This window comes from Rhinatrema bivittatum, chromosome 5, assembly GCF_901001135.1.
Source record: "Rhinatrema bivittatum chromosome 5, aRhiBiv1.1, whole genome shotgun sequence".
NCBI classification, from domain to species: Eukaryota; Metazoa; Chordata; class Amphibia; order Gymnophiona; family Rhinatrematidae; genus Rhinatrema; species Rhinatrema bivittatum.
Window position 1 is genome coordinate 328,417,066 of NC_042619.1, and position 22,909 is coordinate 328,439,974.

Genomic DNA, 22,909 nt, shown 5'->3' on the forward strand with positions numbered 1-22,909 from the left:
GATTTTGCCCCACCAGGTCTCCATTTCAAAATGGCACCAGCGAGCCCTTAGGCCAGCATCATTTTGTTGTATGGTGGTATATCTATATCTTCATACTAACAAAATGGTGCTGACCTTAGGACCCTCAGGTGCCATTTTCAAATGGAGACCCAGCAAGGAAGGAGCAACTGCGGATCACTCCTGCCTCTTAGACCTGCAATGGAGTAAGTGGTTAGAGGAGTCTGAGGGAGTCTGGGAAGGGATTGTTGGGGGGAATGGACTTTGGTACAGTGGTGGCAGCTACAGAAGGTGAGGGGGCAGGCTGAACCCAAAAATGTTTTTTTTTTTGTTTGTTTTTCATTTCCTTTCCTGTTTCATTTGTGACTTGTTGCGCCGGAGGTGGACCCTTGGGCCGAGGTGGGTTTGATGCAACCCGTAGGTAGGGACCTATGGGTCCCCACTGTCGGCAGATGGAGTGGGCTGATGAACAGAAGCCAGCTGGAGCTTCACCAATACCAACCCTCATTTCCCGCTGGTTGAGCCTTTGGGTGCTGGGGCCGGCTGGACTTAGGTGGGCCTCTGTATGTAGACGATGAGGAGATCAAGTTCAGCTCAGTGACAGCAGAAGAGAGATGGTACAGTCTTACACTGGACAAGGTAATGTCCTGGAGACTTGGGTGCCAAAGGAACGGAAGCAGACAGGTGGTGCCCGAGCAAAAGCAGGCCGAAGCCTGAATTGACCAAGTCCAGGAAGTAAGCTGAAGAGGCGTCAAGGGACAGGCTTGAGTCAGGGCTGGCACCAATCTGGAAGCAGTGGCAAGCCAGGCTGAGGTCTGATCACGGAGATAGTCAAGCGTAGTCAAACAATGTTGAGGTCTGGATCTGGAGAGAGGCAACGACATAGTCAGGCAATGCAGAGGTCTGAGTCTTGAGAGAGGCAATGGCGTAGTCAGGCAATGCAGAGGTCCAGGTCTGGAGCGAGGCAATGGCATAGTCAGGCAATGCAGAGGTCCAGGCTTGGAGAGAGTCAATGGCGTGGTCAGGCGAAGCTGAGGTCCGGGCTTGGAGAGAGTCAATGGCGTGGTCAGGTGAAGCAGGGTCAAAGTCCTTGTAGGCAATTCAAGGTAAGGTGCAAGGCAGGAACATAGGAACAAGGAGACAGGATCAAATGAGGAACAGGAACATAGGAGTGAGACAAATCTCTAAAGAGGCAACGAGTACTCGACCAGCGAGGAGACCTGTTGCAAAGGCAAAACTAGGGAGCGGAGCCTGCGCTTAAATACTGAATTTCCAATGACATCACATCTGGGGCCTTGGCTTGCTTCCCACCGCGGGCACTACATAAACATTGGTGATGCGCACGGCGCTGGGTAGCGGTGACTCTCCACGGGCTACGCGGAGAGGCCTGACGTGAAGCAATGGACATGGTGTCTGGACCGGGAATGCCAGGGACTGCAGCTGAGCCGGTGGCACCAGGAGAGGCCCGAGGACGGAGCTGGCAGCCCACCGCCGGCAGAGAGGAGGAACCAGGAGCTGGAGTTACTGCAGAGATGTGAGGGGGCCATGCAGCGGGTCTGCTGTGGATGGCACGTGTAACACTTATTTCATATTAAATAGATGAAATGAAAAGAAACAAAGAAATCAAAATAAATGAAAAGAAACTGAAAAGCCAAACCAAATAAAAATTATTCAGTGCATACCACTAAACTGTTCAATAAGCATTATGAAGTAAGACCCTAGTCCTTAATATGTATCCTCATCTGAGATGAGATATATGATAAAGGCATTGTAGTAACTTAAAGGTTACATTAAAGAGGCATGCATTTTCAGTGTAATGAAAGTGGGGTTATGAAATAAATTAGGAAAATGATGGTTACAGACAATAGAATAGCCTCCCAATGGGGCTAGTGTAAGCAAAGATCTACATTGTTGCAGCAGAAAAGGAAAATGGGAAAACTTGTAGTTGTAATCTCCTATTATTTTCTGTGTTTCTCTCCCTATTATTACCCTCATAATTCCTTGCATATAGGAGGCTCGAGGCTGCAAGACATAAAACTAAATATTCATCACCTGTACATTGGTACATATTTAAAATTTATTTTATTTATTTATTTTATTTTAACACTTTTTTATACCGGCATTCGTAGGACACATCATGTCGGTTTACAGTCAACTGAGAAAGGAAATTACAATGAACAAGGGAGGGGCTAACTGGGTAATATACAAAATACAAAGGAAGAGAGAGTCAACAGCAGAATTACAACTTTTTGCATTCAAGTTAGGGTTAAGTATGCAAAGGAACTTATATACAAATTAAACGAGGCATGTACACTTGAGAAGTTGGCATGTGTGGGCTTATTTACAGTATGGGGAGGCAAGTGCACATATGTATATTTAAAAGCTAGAGGGGGGGGGAGAGAGTAGGGAGGGGTAAAGTGAAAAAGGGGTACAGTAAGGCACGGGTACTTTGAGGGAGGGGTTACTAGGGGGTGAGAGGGAGGGGAATTGGGGGGCTAGGAGTGCAAGGGAAGGAAGCAGGGGTAGAGTGAAAGGGGTACAGTAAGGCGCGGGCACTTTGAGGGAGGGGTTGCTAGGGGGTGAGAGGGAGGGGTATTGGGGGGCTAGGAGTGCAAGGGAAGGAAGCAGGAGGGGTGATGGGAAGGGGAGGGGGAGGACAGGGAGGTGGTGTAAAGGCTGAGCGTGAGCTAAGGTGGTTCGTAGGACAAAATTAGGATTGAGAGGAGTTGGGGTAGGCCTGTCTAAAGAGCCATGTTTTGATTCCTTTTTTGAAGTGGCTCAGGGATGGTTCTAGGCGGAGTTTGACGGGGAGGGAATTCCAAAGGGTGGGGCCTGCAATAGAGAAGGCTCTATCCCTGGTAGTGGTAAGGTGTCCAATTTTAAGTGAAGGGATTTGGAGAGTGCCAGCAAGGGAGTTTCTCGTGGGGCGATTAGCTTGACGGAATTTTGGCATATTTTCAAGCCAGGGTGAATTGTTATTGTATAGCGTGTTATGGAGGATGGTGAGTGTTTTGTACTGGGAACGGAAGGCGATGGGGAGCCAATGGAGGTCCTGGAGTATGGGAGTGATATGGTCTGTTTTTCTGGTATTTGTTAAGATTCTTTCCATGGTGTTTTGGAGGATTTGGAGGGGTTTAATGGTAGATGCTGGTAGGCCTAAGAGGAGGGAGTTGCAATAGTCGAGTTTGGATAGTATAGTGGTTTGCATCACAGTACGGAAGTCGTGGGCGTGGAGGAGGGGCTTCAGTTTTTTGAGGATTTGAAGTTTATAGAAGCCCCCTTTTAGTAGTGAATTAATGTGGGATTTGAAGCTTAGTTGATTGTCTAGGGAGACTCCTAGATCTCTGACACTGGGAGCTAGTGTGTGAGTTTGTGAGGCGTTTTGAATCATTTGATGGATTGAATCGATTGGTTGATTTGCTATGATAAGGATTTCTGTTTTAGAGGCGTTGAGTGCTAGGTGTAAATTGGAGAGGAGGGAATTGATGGATGTCAGACAAGATTCCCAGTACTGAAGGGTTTCATTGATGGATTTCTGGATGGGAATGAGTATTTGGACGTCGTCTGCATATAAGAAGAATTTTAGTCCAAGTTTAGAGAGGAGGTGGCATAGTGGGAGTAAGTATATATTGAAAATGGTGGAGGATAGAGAGGAGCCTTGGGGTACGCCTTGTGTAAGGGGAATGTGAGCAGATTCAATATTATCAAGCTTGACTAAGTACTTTCGGTGGTTGAGGTATGAGGAGAACCAAGCTAGGGCTGTGTTTGAGATTCCTATCTCTGCTAAGCGTGATATTAGGATTTGATGGTTCACGGTATCAAAGGCGGCTGAAATATCAAGAAGGGCAAGTATGTATGATTGGCTTAGTTGTTTCCAAGGAATTTATATGGATCAATGATCATTTGACTAACTTTGAAGTCATATTGCTTTGAATCAATGCATATAGCATCACATGTTTTAGATTTGTTTAATCTATTCTTAGTGACAATGACATAAACAAAGCTCACTTAGTATCACATTTTATCACAGAAATATGTCTATAATATTGTACTTGAGCACAAAAAAATCACATGCTTTCAGATTACAAAATAACACACAAAGGGTCTGTTTATTAAGCTGTGGTATTTTATTCACATCAGGTTGACTAGTAATGAGCGAATTTGCATGCATTTGCAAATCCCCTACATGATTAATAATTGCTTGTTTCCCAGATCATGTTATCGCTGATTCTTAGATTTCACAAAAAACTAATGGCACATAAAAAGCTTAATCTCAGTCAACACATAATTTCTTTATCAGATTCTCTTTTTTAATGATGAAAGTTAATAAAAGAAAAGATTCTAAGAATAGAAAAGCTTCTGACACAAATTTTCAAAATTTTACACACAAGAAATTAGTATATATGCACGTAAGTAGCATCTACTTGCATATTCCATATTTTATAAATATCAAAAATATGCGCATATTTTCACTTTCATGCATACAGATATGTGCATAACAAAGGGGTGGTCTAGGGCCGTTCCCAGGTGAGGCCAACACTTATGCATATAGGGGCAGATTTTAAAACATACGCGCGGGCATACATTTGTGCGTGCAACCCGGCTCACACAAATGTACGCCCGATTTTATAACATGCGCATGCAGCTGCGCGCTGACCCCCGCTGAACGACCTCCTGCAGTCGATCTCCTGCCGGCGCCATTTTCCGTACGGAAAACGATTCGCGGCAGGAGATCGTTTTCCAGACCCCCGCTGGACCCCCAGGGACTTTTGGCCAGCTTGGGGGGGCCTCCTGACCCCCACAAGACTTGCCAAAAGTCCAGCGGGGGTCCAGAACGACCTCCTGCAGTCGAATCGTGTTGGTCTATGGCCACCGCCATTTTGCGCCGCCATTTTGAAAAATGGCGCCAGCTGAAGACAACACAATTCAATTGCAGGAGGCCGTTCCGGACCGCTGCCGTTCCGGACCGCCGCTGGACCCCCAGGTAATTTAAGGCATTTGCGGGGGGTTCGGGAGGGTGGGGGATTTAATTTAAAGGGTCGGGGTGGGTTTTAGGGGGTTTTAGTGTGCCGGCTCACGATTTTCACGATTTTCACGATACTTCAAACACCCAAATGGCAACAATACGATTCCCTCCCCCTCCCAGCCGAAATCGATCGTTAAGACGATCGAGGACACGATTCACATCTCTAATATGTTGTGGGGTAGATATATGCATACTTTTATAAAACACACGTAAATCATACGTATGTGTTTGAACAAGCATTTACCCAATAAGCATCTGTTTCTGAAACGCCAATTACTTATTCTCTGATCCATTATCACTCGGCTATTTATTTTATCACTCGACTATTTATTTTATCCCGCTGCTAAACTTTACTCTACGACCTCTTACCTCCCATTTACTACTAAAATGACCTTGAACATTGGAATAGTATTATCATTAGTTTTATCGTTCTCTGTTACTATGCTTGTTCTTAATTGATATATAATATGTTCGCATTATTTCATATTGTCTGTAAAGCTTGTTGCTAATGTTTTTGTTTATTGTAAACCGAGGTGATGTTATTAACGTGCCGCGGTATATAAAAAATCACTAAATAAATAAATAAAATAAATAAAATAAATAAAATACTTGTGAAGATCCTCTTGCAGCCATATATGCATGTATATGCCACCACGCCCATGTTTTTGAAATTTATCCTCCCTGGGTATAAAGTAAGGCCAGATTTTTAGTCAAGGCTTGACTTTCAAATGTAGCAAGTTAATATTTGATAAGAAATAGATAAAATACATTTCGTGAACAAATAATGTGTAGAAAGAGTTATATGTTCTTTCTCATGTCAGTAAATCCCCTTGAAATTATAAGCAAAATTCAGAAAGTACTAATTCTGTAGATCCTTAGCTACTGTTAATATAAATGCTAATTAAAAATTCCTCAGAGCAGGATGGACCTGCTTAAACAATAACAAGTACATTTTCAAAGAGCTACTAGCGTACATTTCAGGGTTTAAGTGCGTGGCTGGGCCTTGCCTGCAATGCGCAAATTTTACAACAGGCCCGATCATGCACGTAAACCCCAGTATGCACAGAAGTGCCAGCTGAGGTAAAAAGGGTGGCCTGCGGGAGTATGGTCTGGGCAAGGAGGGGCGGGCCGGGACAGCACCATTAGTTGCTGTCCTGGGAAAGCGCGCACCAGCACCCGGCCAGCGCGCGCAGATTACTTCTGCTCTGTAGGATCAGTAAGTATTAATATAAAAAAATTAGGGTTAGTTAGAGTAGGTTTAGGGGGCGGGGAAGATGGAGGAAGGATAGAGTTAGGTGTAGGAAAGTTCCCTCTCAGTCTGCTCCGTAATTGGTGCGGACTGGGAGGGAACCAGGGAGGCCCGATTTGCGTCACCGCTCATTGCTTTGTAAAATTCTCCCTCTTTATGTGTGAGTTGAAGGCTGCCTGCACATGCATGCCTGACTTTAAAATCCAGTGCTGGGATCCATGCACATAGACATGCGCACTCCTTTTAAAATCGTCCCTCTAAGGTTTGTCTCTGTCATTGTCTAAATTTTCTAAGCTTGTCTCATATTTTACATATATTATACTAGTATTTTTTTCTAAAGTCTGTTACATTTAGCTATGAAACAACAGTAATGTGAATTATTATAAAGCAAAACTGAAAATCTAGTGTAACTTAGTGTGATGTACAGTACAGTAATGTTTTCTACTGAATTTTTCTCCTCCTATTTCATCACGAAGTTTATATCTTTGAAGGTATCTTGAAAGAAGAAATGGAACAAGTCACACAAGGAGCTTGAAAGCTCCAAATATAAAAACATGGAAAAACTGCAGTGTTTGAAGTTTTCTATAACAATTCTATTGACAGAGGCAAAAGAATGACCTTTCTGTGTTTTGTAGTATTCTTTGCAAGAACAGAAAAAGGATAGAAATATTGCATAAACCTCATATTTCAGATGCATGTAATCTCTTCCTTTCCTAACAAAATAGCTTCATTTTATCAGCTACAGAGCTATCTCTATGGGCTGAATTTCACTTTTGCTTGATAAAGATGTGAATACTTTTAAATCTATAAAAGATACCAGATAAAGGGTTTTGAGTTGATCGCTTTCTTCCTTAAATTTGTCTAAAGTAACTCAAGACGTCAAGTTGATTCTTCATTTCACAGAAATCATATACATAGTCATATCAACATCTGTTTTTCCTCAATTAAATCCTGGTTGGAACACAACAAATTGTCATTTAACATGTCAAAAACCAAATTTCTTTCAATCTCCAGTCCTTATTCTCTTTTTCCCCAGTCAACTATTAGTACCAACTCTACTTCTTCTCCAATAAGCAATTAAGTTAAAAGTCTAGGAGTCATCCTAGACAGCACTCTTTCATTTGAACTTCAAATTAAACAGGTCATAAGACAAGGCTTTTTTAGACTCCAGCTACTCGCTGGTCTTAAAAAATGTCTTTTTCTGTCTGAATTTCACACAGTGCTACAAGCTTGTATCTTCCCCATCATTGATTATTGTAACACTCTTTACATTGGTCTACCATTTTCCACTTTACGGCCCATTCAGCTACTTCTTAATTTAGCTGCCCGGCTTCTTGCAGGGGCTGTCTTCTGCTCATATAACACCTACTCTCATTAATTTTCATTGGTTTTCTATTGCCGAGCTTGTTAAGTACAACTTGGCATGACATTATACAAACTTATCAATGACAATTCCTGTCCCTGGGCAAATTCTTTACTGAAGTTATATCAACCAGCACATTCTTTGTGCTCTTCACAGAGCATTCTTCTTGAAGATCTCTCACCAAAAATTATACGCCTCCACATTACTCATGAATGTTCCTTCCTGGTAGCAGGTCCTGAATTTTTTTATTTCACTCCCTATTGAAATGTGACAGGCCAATTCTATTAAGAATTTTAGAACTCTCCTAAAAACATTTTTGTTCAAACTTGCTTATTGTCAACTTTTAGTTGGATCTCAATTTTATGTATAATTATTTTATGTTAATATGATTTTATATTGTTTTTATTATTTTCACTTATGTTTTACCTATGTGTGTAATTATTAATTGCCTAGACCACCTGTGTGTTAGGCGATCCATAAATCTAATAAAATGTAAATCTAAACATATATATATATATATATATATATATATATATAAATGATATCCTATGTATAGGATTACTTTAGTATTGATAACCTTATAATTTAAATTTGGTATGTCTTTATTTGCAATGAATACTAAAAATAGGACAAATGAAATCATTTTTTGTTTGTCCCAAATGGAGCAAACTGAAAATTGACTCTCTCAAAAATACCAGAAAATTATTGAGTATTTTTGTATTCATGTAGGGGAGGAAAGTTTTAAAAAAGGCATACTAGAAGCCCTTTGAACCCCCTTCCACCCTCACAAAAGTCTTGGGGGCCCATGTCAGGACCAACTGCAGCTTCACAAGGCATGTTTACCTCTCCCTGACTCAAATCAAGATTTCACTCAAAATAGCAATACAGTACAAAAGTTTTTAGTATATATTAAAGCACTTTGCATTAAAGGACCACATATATGGGTAAACAATCATGGGGGGTAGCTGCTTATTATGGCGGTTAATACCCTAAACCAATTAAGCCTGATACATCACTTTGAAAGCATATACAGCATTGCTATCTGCTTCAATGGTAGGGGGAAGTGAGGAAAACAGGATTTACATTCAGACATCATCCAACAAGGCTTCGAACTGTGCAATCTGGGTAAACCAGCATCGGGGTAACTTGTTTGATGTGGCGGTAACAACCATTAACCATAAGCCTTATGCTCACCTTTGATGCAACTCCAACATTACTCTTTGCATCATTGTCAGGGGTTGGCAGGAAATTTGAATCACAGTTACCTACATGAGCCCTGAAGTTGGTGATTGGTGAAACAGAAGTATGGGAAAATAAGTGAGGAAGCTTGCTGGGCAGACTGGATGGGCCGATTGGTCTTTTTCTGCTGTCATTTCTATGTCATATAAAGATACTTAAACTGCACCATTAAATGATTAAGAATTATAAACTGAGTGAATGCCTATGTTGTATTTATAATCATTGGCTCAGGGGAAATTCAACCATAGATCCCAGGTGTATATATTTTTTTGAGAATATATTTGCAGTGCAATTACAATAAATAAACTTCTTGTTACTAGTAAGAAAAAGCAAAATGACCAAAACTTATCTTAGAGCTCCATATAGAGAAAAACAATGAACTTGCTGATAACTCATTTAAATCCACAGGAACCAGACAGATACTAGAGCACTGTCACTTAATTTCCCAACTGAACCCGATACTGTGGCATTTCAAATTGTATATCTTCATCAGAGATCAAAGTTAGTGCATGGTACTGGACAGGAGTCAATGCTCAAATTATTCCTAGAAGGAAACTCATAGGGGCAGATTTTAAAACGTACATCTGTGCGTGCTTCCCTGTGTGCACAAATGTACGCCCAATTTTATAACATGTGCGCGCACATGTTCCCGTTCCCTCTGAGGCCGCTCTGAAATCGGAGTGGCCTCGGAGGGAACTTTCCTTTCCCCTCCCACCTTCTCCTCCCTTCCCCCTACCTGTCCCGCCCCCCAACCCGAACCACCCCCCCTTACCTTTGTTGTGGAAGGTACGCCTGCCAGAGGCCAAGTGCTGGCAAGCAATCCCCCGGCCCAGTGGCCGTACGGAGGCCTCTGGCTACGCCCCCACCCTACTCCCACCCCGCCCCCGAACCACCCATTATTTCAAGCCCCAGGACTTACATACGTCCCGGGGCTTTACGTGTGCTGCCGAGCCTTTTGAAAATAGGCCCGGTGCACGTAACCCCCCTACACACGTAAATCCTACTGGATTTATGGGCATAGGGCTTTTAAAATCTGCTCCATAATGAATTTGAACAATCAGCACTAGTCCCTGTGGTGTTTTTTTGCTCAAAAAATATATACACCTTGGATCTATGGTTGAATTTACCCCGGGCCAATGATTATAAATGCAACATAGACATTCGTTCAGTTTATAAGACTTAAGACACCTCATTTAGAAAGGGGACATGGGCTGCGAGAACAGAGGAGAGGATAAAGTCAGAGGGAGGATGTGACCTGCTACAAGCTAAGAGTTGGCATAGGTGTGAGTATGTGATGTGCCACCCAGGTTTTGCTTCAATTGATTGTGGGGTACATGCCCTGTTGTGCTGGAGTGTAACCTAGTGGTTAGAGCAGTGGGTTAGTGCAGTGGGCTATAAAACAGGAGACCAGAGTTTGAGTCTTGCTGTTGCTCCTTGTGACCTTGGGCAAGTTGTTTTACCCTCCATTGCCTCAGGTACAAACTTAGGCCTCGATTTATCAAAATGCGCTAAATATCGCATGCGATAGGAAAAGGGGTGTGTTTTATGGTAATAGGCAGTTTATTGCAAACCCACCCCAACCCCCATTTTTTAAGATGGTGCCGGCCATCCATTGCTCCTACCATGTGACAGAGGCCGGCCCATGGCACCGGTAGCCCTGTCACATGGTAAGGGCAAAGGGCCATCGGCGCCATTTTGAATAGTGGCAGCTGACGGCCCAAGAGGGGGAGATCCCTCCCGGGACCCCACTGGACCACCAGGGACTTTTGGTAAGTCTTGGGGGGGGGTCAGGTGTGGGGAGGGGGTAGCAATAAATTAAATTTGAAGGGTTGCGGTGGGTTTGTTTTTGTTTTTTTTAATCTGAAGGATTGGGGCGGGTTTTGGCATCATTTCGGGGGGACAGACAAAATAAAATTGGCCCAAACTCCTGTCCTGACTTCTATCACTGCTACTATGATGGGCTGCCTCTGTACCACTTGCTTTACCCTTGCCAACATCCTCTCCCTTTTTTAGACATGATAGGAATTGTTCAAGAGCACTGCCTACTGGGAGTTTGGATATTTAAAATTAATTTATTTTGTGATACTGCTACTATACCCCCACTCACAGTCTCACAAAGTATGAAGAATTGTGTCACCCACACACAGACACATCTTCAATATCTGTGTGCTGTGTACACTAGTGTTGACTAACTCCACACACAAAAAAACTGTTAAAAACTAACATACCTAAAAGAGTGGCAGCTTAGTATGTCTCTTTAGTTTGAGTGTATACTGGTTGCTCATCTCACTGTTCTCCAGTGAGAGACAAAACAAGCATTACTACTTGCACTGTTGCAACTGCTTCTATTCTGTCTCCCACTTAGACCTCCACCCCAGGGCAGAGAAAAATCAGCAGTGCAACATTAGTAAGATCACTGTAGCACAAGGAAGATCTGAAGCAGTCAAAATCCAAACTTTCAAAGCTTTTTTTTTTTTTAACTCTAAGGCCTGGATTTTCTAAGGTCACAGACCTTAGAGAATCCGGCGGTAACGGGGGGCGGGGTGTGTAGTGGGAGGTGGGCCTGTGAAAGCCAGCAGCGATCGCACCTCCGCGGTGCTATCACTGCTGGCTTTCACACCCAATAGCGCCATCGTAAAAGGTGGTGCTATTGGGCACGCTACTGGCAGCGAAAAGGGTTCTTACCTTTCCCCGCCAGGAAAGTTTCCAATGCGTCCGTCCTGATGATGCCCCGATGACGCCCCAACTCCTTCTCTTCCGGTGCCAACTCTGCCCTGAGTCCATCCTGATCTAGCTATCGCACGTGAAAAGGGACTTTTCATGTGCAATACGCTACGAAATGTTCTAAGAAATACAGAGAGCTCATAGAATATATTCGGAGGATATCTGCATTATTTGAAGTTCATAGCAGCTATATGCTATTCAGAAAGATGCTTCATTGTGATTTGCCTTCTATGTGGTTTCTTTGCTATGTTGTTCTGTCTTTGCTCTGACACAGCTCTAACAAGGTGGTGAAGACATGCAGGCAACAGCTGGGTGCTAGAGTTACCAGGTTTTTTTCTCAGCAGTACATAGCCATAAAGTTCAATAGCTTTAGAAATGAATGGAAAAGTTAGACAAATGAGACTAAGATTATTTGTTTCATTTGTGAGAAATTCACATTTGTTTCAGGGAGCTATAAATGAAACATTTTGTTTTACCCATTTCTTTCAAATGAATGGACATCCCTATTGTCTGATAGTACTAGTTGACTATACATCTCAATCTTTATTGCTCAATAAATTGAGTTTTATCACTCCAAATCATGTTGATATCCAGAGAAGGATATTTCTAAAACACAAATTCAGACAGTAATGAGTATGATGTCTGTGAGCCATTAGTGTTGTGCATGGTTGGCATAGCCTAGTGGGCAAACCCACTAGGCTCATGCCAACAGCTGGTGGATGCACCATGTAGTGGACAGACTGGAGTTTCACCTATACCAGTTGTCTGGTTGAGCCCTTGAGTTCTTCTGGCTGACAGGGCTTGGATGGGTTGAAATGGCAGTCTGGAAGATGAGAGTCCAAGAACAGGCCTGTGTCAGGGCTGGTGACAGACAGGAGATACCTGAGGCAAGCCAGAGGTCAGGGCAGACAGCAGGCAGGAGTTACTGGAGACAGGCTAGAGGTTAGGGCAGGCAGCAGATAAGGCAAGGTCAGGTCTAAAGCTAAGGTAAGATCTAGACAGCAAGCAAGAAATGGTCAAGGTCCAAGGCAGGGGTCAGCATCAGGAAATTAAGATGAAGGGAGCAATATAGGAGAGAGGCAAGGCAAAGATGAGGCAAAGCTGGAACAAGGCAGACAAGAATGCAAACAATATGCACTGAAGGCACAACAGGAGACCTGTTGCTGAGGCATCCACTGCTCTACTGAAAGAGCCTTAAATAGTGGAGAGCCAGAGATTCAAGATGGTATCTTGAGGGGAGGATGCAGGGTTGAGAGCTCCAGTTTGCTCGTTGTTTGCTTTTGAATTTCCTGAGAAAGATGCCACACATAAAGAGGAGAGTGAGAGAGGTAGCCTTGGCTTCTCCCTGACTTACCCTGATTCAGATATGCATTGAGGGCTTCTGCACCACTCTGGATTCAGTTTCTACAGGTGAGGGGTCCGCTATGAATGCCGGTATTGAGTGCAAACTGATGTTACGGGACGAGATATCATTAATCCCTGGAGCTCCTGCTACCCCTCCCCCCTCCCCTCCCCCTGCACACTCTGACGCAGCTGGACTGCGCATTCTACCAGAATGAATGGCATTCTTAGAAGCAGCTGCCCCTGAGGTGGATAGGGCATAAATGTTGAGTGGTGTGAAATAGAGCTTATACCATTGAAAGATCTACTAGAAGCAATGGGTTTGGAGGAAGGGAAATTGAGTCACTCTGTCTTAACTTCCACCCCAGCCAGGAGATATGCTGTGGAACCCTTGCAGACTGTAAATAAAGAATTTCTTCAATCTTCTGGCGAAGGTTTACACCCCCAGACACTGCCGGCTAAACCCGTCTTGACGACTCTTGATACAGTCTGGCATGCTTTAACTTCATTGGAACATTCTATATCCGCACTCACTCATGTTATGAAAGAGACTCAGAGCCATGTTCATTCTTTGGAGCCTGTTATTATAATGCATTCTTCGAAGATTGATGATCTCGACTTAAAAGTAGTTCAAATGCAATCTGTACAGAGTGGCTTAATTCAAGGTGAACTTTTTACATCTAAAAGATTGGAAAACTTAAAAAATTCTTCAAGATATCTGAACTTGAGAGTCTTAAATTTCCCGAAAGTTAAACTGATTTCTGCAAGAGATCAATTTAAAAATTATATGCAAGAGCTATTACATCTACCACCAGATGCATTGCCAACCTATTTCAAGAATTTATTTTGTGATTTCCGAGAAAAATGAAAATGTTTCTCTTCAACCCCAGGTTACAGCTATGAATCTGACTGAAATATTAGAGTCTGTGTTGCGATCCTACTCGCAGAAAGGCCGCGAGCAGACCCTTACCTTTCTTTGGCCAGCCCGGCCCGACCCCTGATTTCATCTCAGTGTTTCATCTCAGGGTTTCATCTCAGTGTTCCTACACCGGGTTTCGTCTTGGTGTTCCTGGCTCTGAGTTTCACCTCCGAGCTTCATCCTGGCTCCAAGTTCCGTCTCTGAGCTTCATCCTTCTTCTCATATCCTGCCTGGGTCTTCGGAGTACTTGTACCTGCTTCTACCTTCACCAGTCTGCCCTGACATCCTTCATCTTAGATTTCCAGTCCTTCTCTTTAGTACTCATTGTCATCTTGAACTCTAATGTAATTGAGTCGATGTCAGCTTGCTGCTTCGCCTCCAACGTGGTCTTCAACCATCCCAGCTGGGGTGTGTAGGGCACGTGGCATCGCAGCACTCCTTCCAAGCCTGAGTCTTCGTCTACTTCCAAGCCTGAGTCTTCGTCTACTTCCTATGTCTGAATCTTGTCCTGTGCCAATGTCTCCATCCGCCCTTGTCCTCTGTCCAGCCTGCAGCCCTTACCGCTACCCAGGGTTAGTCCGAAATGGCTTGGAACGGTCGTAGGACCATCATTGCGTTGATGGTCTCACCTGGGCATGCAGGTTTGGTAGAGGCCCTCAGTTCCCAGTTCCCAGACTTGGACCACCTCGCTGCAGGGGCACACATCTCTTGTCCTGTGCTGGGGAGCACCCCCTGGTGCTCCCTTCCATTCGCAGTGCAACACTTTGGGGGATAATCAAGTAGAAAGTCGTTGAACTTTGTTGGTAAGCTTCGTGTTTGCATCGGATCATAATACAATTCTTTACATAACCGAGATATCTTATATTTAGGTCATAAAATCTGGGTTTACCCAGATATATCAAAGACAGAAGAAATTTTTGGCTCAGTGTCCTCGTGCAAGACAGTTAGGTGCACAAATTATAGTTGGTTTCCCATGTAAGTGTGTTATAAATGTTAATAATACACAACATGTTTTCTTTGAACTTTTTCATCTAATTTACTTTTTGGATTACCTTCAACCTCCTGAGGAGGCTAGTTAGACATTAGCAGTATATAAAGGATATATCCAATCTCCCCTGTATTACCTGAAAGTGATATTGATTTTGCTATATTGCACTCCACTGCAATCTCCCGATTTCCTACTTACCAAGGATAATGGATAAATAATTTCTTGTTTCTATTTTATTTATTCTTGTTAAATAATTGATATACCATTAGTCCTGATTTCATAAGCATGTTAATAATGTTAAAAGTTTGTGAAAATGCAATAAAATATAAATAAATTAAAAATAGTCTAGAGCCAGTGAAGTCATCAAAGAGCATTGTGATTGCTTTCCTACCCTACGCCCTTTAAGTAGCAGGCAGTCAGGCATGTACGCACCTAAGCAGAACAAGGGTGAGTGCAGTGGCTTGTGGGGCCATGAAAATATTGCATGTGATAGGAAGAGGGGTGTGTTTTATGATAATAGCCTATTTATCACAATGTATATTATCTTAGTGCTATGCATAGGTATTATCACAAAATGCATTAATGAGAGAGAAAGAGAGAGAGAGAGACTACCTATAAAGACCTTCTAGTAGTTAGCTATTTATGCTACTATAGAAGGCCAACCTAGTAACTCGAGGTGAGGTTTAGGTAGTAATGTAGGGTTTAGGGGCCACTTTGACATGCAGAGTGAGATGTATGAAGAGAACAGTGCACTCTTGTGAAGATTTTATGTCCTTCAGAGTGTAGAAACTCACACAACAATGAGATTTGTACAATGTTCTCTCAATCTAGCTTGATGGACTCTCTATCTGGGTAACATCAAGCTCGGTTGTACAAATCTCATTGTTGTGTGAGTTTCCACACTCCAAAAACCATCAAATCTTCACAAAAGTGCACTGTTCTGTTCGAACGTCTCACACTGCATGTCAAATTGGCCCTTAACCCCTACACTACTACCTAAACCTCACCTCGAGTTACTAGGTGGGCCTCCTTTAGTAGCATAAATAGCTGCTTACTATGGTACCCCCCCACCCCCCAAAGGTGCTCTGCTCTCTCTTTCTCTCTCCCTTCCAATCCCCAGCCTAAATAGAATTTGTGAAAAAAAAAAATCACAATTTGCATTACAGCTTAATGCCAATAAAAAAGGTGTAGTTACTTTTGGTGTTAAAACTGTGTGATATCATACGTTATGGCTTTGCAGTTTGCAAAGCCAGCCCACGTTTACAAAAATCCCACCCCTGACTGCCCCAATCCCTCCTCTTTTAAAAATTTGCATTGCACCATGCACTATGGTGCTTTTCGCATGGAAAAACACCTTAACACATGCTGATTGTATATCTGAACCATTGTTCAGATATACAATCAGAACTGTTTACATAATTAATAGAAATATAATAAGGTAACAAAAATATAATCTAAAATAGAATTCAATCAGAGAATAAAATTAAACAACAGATAAAATAAATATAATATTAAGAAAATATAAAATCTAACTGAAAGCAGATAACATTCTATTAAAAGGAGATAAAAAAGGAAAACAGTTAATAAAGTAAGTTGCTTGACCATGTATCAATCATGGTCTTGATAAGCTTTGCCAAATAAACAGGTTTTTAGTTCTTTTTAAAATATTTTTATATTTGCTTGCAGTCTTATCATATCCCCCCCTCTTATCATATCCCCCCTGAGGGGGGATATGATAGAGGTGTTTAAAATCATGAGAGGTCTAGAACGGGTAGATGTGAATCGATTATTTACTCTTTCGGATAGTAGAAAGACTAGGGGGCACTCCATGAAGTTAGCATGGGGCACATTTAAAACTAATCGGAGAAAGTTCTTTTTTACTCAACGCACAATTAAACTCTGGAATTTGTTGCCAGAGAATGTGGTTCGTGCAGTTAGTATAGCTGTGTTTAAAAAAGGATTGGATAAGTTCTTGGAGGAGAAGTCCATTACCTGCTATTAAGTTCACTTAGAGAATAGCCACTGCCATTAGCAATGGTTGCATGGAATAGACTTAGTTTTTGGGTACTTGCCAGGTTCTTATGGCCTAGATTGGCCACTGTTGGAAACAGGATGCTGGGCTTGATGGACCCTTGGTCTGACCCAGTATGGCATTTTCTTATGTTCTTATGGTAAAGAATTCCAGAGCTTGGGTCCTGCTAGTGAAATGGCTCTCTCTTTCTTGTTGGATTCGTGGACCCTTGGGCCGATCGGAACCAAAGGAGAAGTTGCTGTAGATGGTGGCAGCAGTGGCCCCGACCGGGAGGCGGCAAAGACAGGCTCGGAACTGGTTGAAGGAGGAACTCTGGAAGCCCTATGCGACCAAGGGCTTTGGCGAGGAAGGTGGAGACGGCGGAGCTGGTCCAGTAGTAAGAGGATCTTCGCCCTGGAAGCCGATCCTCCCCCGAGAGGAGCTCGTAGGAGTTCGGCCGCTGGGACTTAGGAGATTCACCCTGGAAGCCGAAGTCCCCCCAGGAGGAGCCTGTAGGAACCCGGCCGCTGGGACTTAGGCGGGCCCGCGAGGGCCAAGTCGGAAGAAGTCCAAGGTCAATTGCCGAAGGGTCGTCGCTCGCCAGTCCAGAGTCAGGAACCAAGGGATCACCGTAAGCCAGTCCGAGGTCAGGAGCCGAAGCGTCAACGTAAGCCGGTCCGAGGTCAGAAGCCAGAGGATCACTGTAAGCCGAACCGGGGTCAGAAGCCAGGGAAATGTCGTAAGCCAGTCCAAAGGTCAAGAGCCAGGAAACACCGTCAGCCGAACCAGGATCAAGGATCAGGAAGAGCAGGGAACTCAGGAAGCAGCAACTAGAGTCAGGAGAACCTGGGAACCTCGTTGCAAGGCGTTGTTCTGGTCCAGCTGCAGGGCTTAAGTACCCTGCAGCGTCTGATGTCATCAAGGGGCGTCCCCGAGGTTTCCCGCGCTGGCTCCTTTAAATCTTGGCCTCAGACGCGCACGCGCGTCTAGGGGGCGGGGCCAGACGCCGAAGGACGCCGGCTGCTCCGGTGAGGCAGCCACAAGGCCGCAGAGGGCCCTGCAGGCCCGGGGGAAGCTGCCCGACGTTGGGGCTGCGGCAGCGGGGATCCGCGGAGGCCTGGGGAACACGGGGCGGTGCCGGAGCCGCGACCAGGTAGACGGCGATCCCGGGACCGACCCGGGATCGCAACAGTACCTCTCCTTTTACGCCCCCTTCCGGGCGGCCGGGGCTTATCCGGGTACCGGGCATGGAACCGGCAAAGGAGGTCCTTATCCAGGATGTGGGATGAGGGCTCCCATGAATTCTCCTCAGGGCCATAACCCTCCCAAGAGAGAAGGTACTCCCAGCGATGCCGACGGAAGCGGACGTCCAAGACCTCTTTCACCGTGTACGTGGTCCCAGGATCCGAAGCAACCTTGGAAGGCTCCGTAGGCAGAGGGTGAAAGCGAGAGAGGACCACCGGTTTGAGGAGAGAAACATGGAAGACGTCGTGTATCCGAAGGGTAGATGGTAGACGTAAGCGGTAGGAGACCGCGCCAACACGCTCGGCTACCCGGAAGGGTCCGATGTAGCGAGGGGCCAGCCTCATGGAAGGGATCCGGAGCTGGATATTTTTAGTACTGAGCCAAACCCTCGATCCGGGCAAAAATACTGGAGCTGGTCGGCGAGACTTGTCCGCGTAAGCCTTAAACCGGGCGGTGGTGCGGTGGAGTTTCTCCTGAGTGGTGTGCCAAAGCTGGTGAATCTGGTTGGCCGTCAGTTGAGCCGCTGGTGAAGAGGTGGACACAGGCAACGGTAGTGGAGGTTTGGGAACCTTTCCATAAACCAGCTGGAAGGGGGACTGTAGCGTGGCGGAGTGTCGATGACGATTGTAACAGAACTCGGCCCACGGAAGAAGAGCCACCCAGTTGTCCTGCTGCTCCCTGACGAAGGCGCGGAGAAACGCTTTCAGGGTTCGATTCGTGCGTTCCACCTGCCCATTGCCTTGGGGGTGGAACGCCGTGGTCAGGTCTAGTTGGATCCCAAACTTTCTGCAGAGTGCCCGCCAGTATTTTGCCGTGAACTGGGGGCCACGGTCCGAGGCGATATGCTGAGGCAAGCCGTGCAGGCGGAAGACGTGGTGGACGAAAAGTTCAGCCAACTCTGGGGCCGTGGGTAACTTGGCAAGGGGCACAAAATGAGCCATCTTCGAAAAGCGGTCAATCGTGACCCATACCACCGTTTTCCCTTGAGACGGGGGCAACTCGACAATGAAGTCCGTGGAGATGTGGGTCCATGGCTCCGCGGGTACGGGGAGTGGCTGAAGGAGCCCCCAGGGGCGACCTGGCAGAGGTTTTTGCTGCGCACATGTGGGACAGGACTGTACGTAGAGGCGAACATCCTCCTTCACCCGTGGCCACCAATAGAACTCCGTTAGTAATTGGAGAGTCCGGGCGACCCCGGGATGTCCTGCCGTCAATGAATCGTGTGCCCAGGCTAGGACCCGTCTTCGAGCACGCACTGGAACTACCACCCTCCCTGCTGGTGCTACTTCGGTGGCTGTCAGTTGGATCTTGGCCGGATCCAAAATGTATTGAGGAGGGTCGGGGCCGTCCTCAACCTCAGAGACACGTGAAAGGGCGTCTGCCCTAGTATTCTTGGCTGCTGGCCGATATCGAAGAATGAAATCAAACCTGCTGAAGTAGAGGGACCAGCGTGCTTGCCGAGGATTGAGCCTCTGTGCATGGGACAAGTATTCAAGGTTCTTGTGGTCCGTATAAACCACGATTGGATGTTGGGCCCCCTCCAGCCACTGGCGCCATGCTTCAAAGGCCAGCTTGACAGCCAGTAGCTCCTTATCCCCGATGCCGTAGTTCCTCTCGGCAGGCGAAAACTTCCGGGAGAAGTAGGAGCATGGCCGGGTTTTCCCGTCCTTGGAGACCTGGGATAGGACGGCCCCCACGGCTACGTTGGAGGCATCCACCTCCACAATGAATGGAAGTAGGGGATCCGGGTGTCGGAGGCAGGTGTCCTGGAGGAAGGCTTCTTTAAGATCCTGGAAGGCCTGTACGGTAGGTGGTGGCCAACTTCGTGCATCTGCACCCTTGCGCGTGAGAGCGGTTAAGGGCGCCACCAAGGAGGAGTAACGTGGGATGAAGTGGCGATAAAAGTTAGCAAACCCTAGGAACCGCTGGAGCGCCTTAACTCCCACAGGCTGTGGCCACTTCCGGATGGCAGCGACCTTATCGGGGTCCATACGGAAGCCGGTGGAGGAGACGATGTAACCCAGGAAGGGCAACGACTCCTCCTCGAACTGGCATTTCTCCAGTTTAGCGTATAATTGGTTCTCTCTTAGTCTAAGCAAAACTTGGCGTACGTGTTGCCGATGTTCTTCAAGGTTCCGGGAATAGATTAATACGTCGTCCAGGTAGACAATGACTGAGGTGTATAGAAGATCGCGGAGGACCTCATTCATTAGGTTCTGGAATACCGCTGGAGCGTTGCAGAGACCGAACGGCATGACGAGGTACTCATAATGACCGTCCCTGGTGTTAAAGGCGGTCTTCCACTCATCGCCAGGTCGGATTCGCACGAGGTTGTACGCCCCTCTAAGGTCCAGCTTGGTGAAAACGCGAGCTCCTTGTAGGCGATCCAGGAGTTCCGGAATCAGAGGCAAAGGGTAGCGGTCTCGTTGGGTAATCTGGTTCAGGCCCCGATAATCAATACAGGGCCGAAGAGACCCATTCTTTTTGGCCACAAAGAAGAATCCGGCCCCAGCCGGAGAGTTAGAAGGTCGTATAAAGCCTCGGTCTAGGTTCTCTTTAATGTAGTCGGACATAGCCTTGGTCTCTGGTAAGGATAGAGGGTATACTCTCCCACGAGGGGGCGTGGTATCAGGAAGCAAGTCGATTGCACAATCAAAAGGACGATGCTCAGGGAGCAATTCGGCCTTCTCTTTAGAGAAGACATCCTGAAAGGCCTGGTACTGCGCTGGCACCGTGAGGGGAGTAGCCAGAAGTGGGAGAGTCGGAAGCGGGCGAGCAGGAAGGCAATGGCAGGTGCAGCCTGGCCCCCACGAGGCGATCTGGAGTGAAGACCAGTCGATTACTGGCGAATGCTTCTTTATCCAGGGTAGACCTAAAACAAGTGGGTGAATGGACCTTTCCAGGATGAGGAAGGAGATCTCCTCCTTGTGAAAGAGACCAACCTGAAGCTGGAGTAGTTGTGTACGAGTGGTAATGGTCCCTGGGAGAGGAATCCCTTGTATGGATGATACCCGCAAGGGTGGCTCTTGCGGCACTACTGTAAGTTGCAGTTGTTGTACCAGATCTCGGAGGATGAAATTCCCCCCGGACCCGGAGTCAACCAGTGCCAGGGTATCGAACCCTCCACCGGGAAGGCATAGTCTCGCTGGGACAGTACATGGGGAGTCCGGAGAGGTACTGCCTAGAATCAGCTCCCCACTTGATCCTAGGTTCGGCCGTTTCCCGGCCGCTCTGTACACCGAGCCAGGAAGTGCCCCTTACCACTGCAGTAGAGGCATAGGCCCTGCGCGCGCCGACGCCTTCGTTCCTCGGCGGATAGCGGCCCGCGACCCAATTGCATGGGCTCATCAGGCGGGAGGGCAGCTGCCGCCGGTGGTGGAGCTCGGGCCCGAGGTGGTGTGATTCGGCGAGCGCCGTGCCCTTGGCTGGCCCTTCGCTCCCGGAAGCGGCGCTGGATGCGTCGGTCCACCCGTCCGGCCAGTTCCACGAGTTCTTGGAGATCGTCTGGAAGATCTCGGGCAGCGAGTTCGTCCTGGAGTCGTGGGGAAAGTCCCTCCAGGAATATCCCATGGAGGCTGTCTTCCCCCCATGCCAATTCAGTGGCAAGGGTCTGGAATTCCATCGCGTATTCTTCCAGGGGACGATTGCCTTGCCTCAGCTGGAGAAGCTCTGAGGCAGCCGTAGAAGCGCGGGAGGGCTCATCAAAAATTCTCCGGAAGGCCTTGACGAACTGCACGAGATTATTCAGGCGGGAGTCTTGTCGTTCCCAGAGGGAAGAGGCCCCAAGCTAGAGGTCGCCCGTCGAGAAGGGAAATAATGTAGGTCGTCTTGACCCGGTCGGTCAAGAACTGTGCAGGCAGAAGATCAAAGCGGATATAGCACTGGTTGAGGAACCCCCGACATGTCTTCGGATTCCCCGAATACCGAGGCAGGGTTGGCATCTGTACTGGAACTGAGGAACTCGCATGGGCTTGCGATGAGGATGTGGCGGGGCGAGCCGCGGAGGCCCCTTCAACTCGATCTGCCAGGCGTTGAACAGTGGACATGAGGGTATCAAGGCTGAAGCTTCTGGGCTATGTCCGGAATAGCCTTGAGGCCGGCAAGATCCGCCGGGTCCATGGCCTTGCAATCTGTTGGATTCGTGGACCCTTGGGCCGATCGGAACCAAAGGAGAAGTTGCTGTAGATGGTGGCAGCAGTGGCCCCGACCGGGAGGCGGCAAAGACAGGCTCGGAACTGGTTGAAGGAGGAACTCTGGAAGCCCTATGCGACCAAGGGCTTTGGCGAGGAAGGTGGAGACGGCGGAGCTGGTCCAGTAGTAAGAGGATCTTCGCCCTGGAAGCCGATCCTCCCCCGAGAGGAGCTCGTAGGAGTTCGGCCGCTGGGACTTAGGAGATTCACCCTGGAAGCCGAAGTCCCCCCAGGAGGAGCCTGTAGGGACCCGGCCGCTGGGACTTAGGCGGGCCCGCGAGGGCCAAGTCGGAAGAAGTCCAAGGTCAATTGCCGAAGGGTCGTCGCTCGCCAGTCCAGAGTCAGGAACCAAGGGATCACCGTAAGCCAGTCCGAGGTCAGGAGCCGAAGCGTCAACGTAAGCCGGTCCGAGGTCAGAAGCCAGAGGATCACCGTAAGCCGAACCGGGGTCAGAAGCCAGGGAAACATCGTAAGCCAGTCCAAAGGTCAAGAGCCAGGAAACACCGTCAGCCGAACCAGGATCAAGGATCAGGAAGAGCAGGGAACTCAGGAAGCAGCAACTAGAGTCAGGAGAACCTGGGAACCTCGTTGCAAGGCGTTGTTCTGGTCCAGCTGCA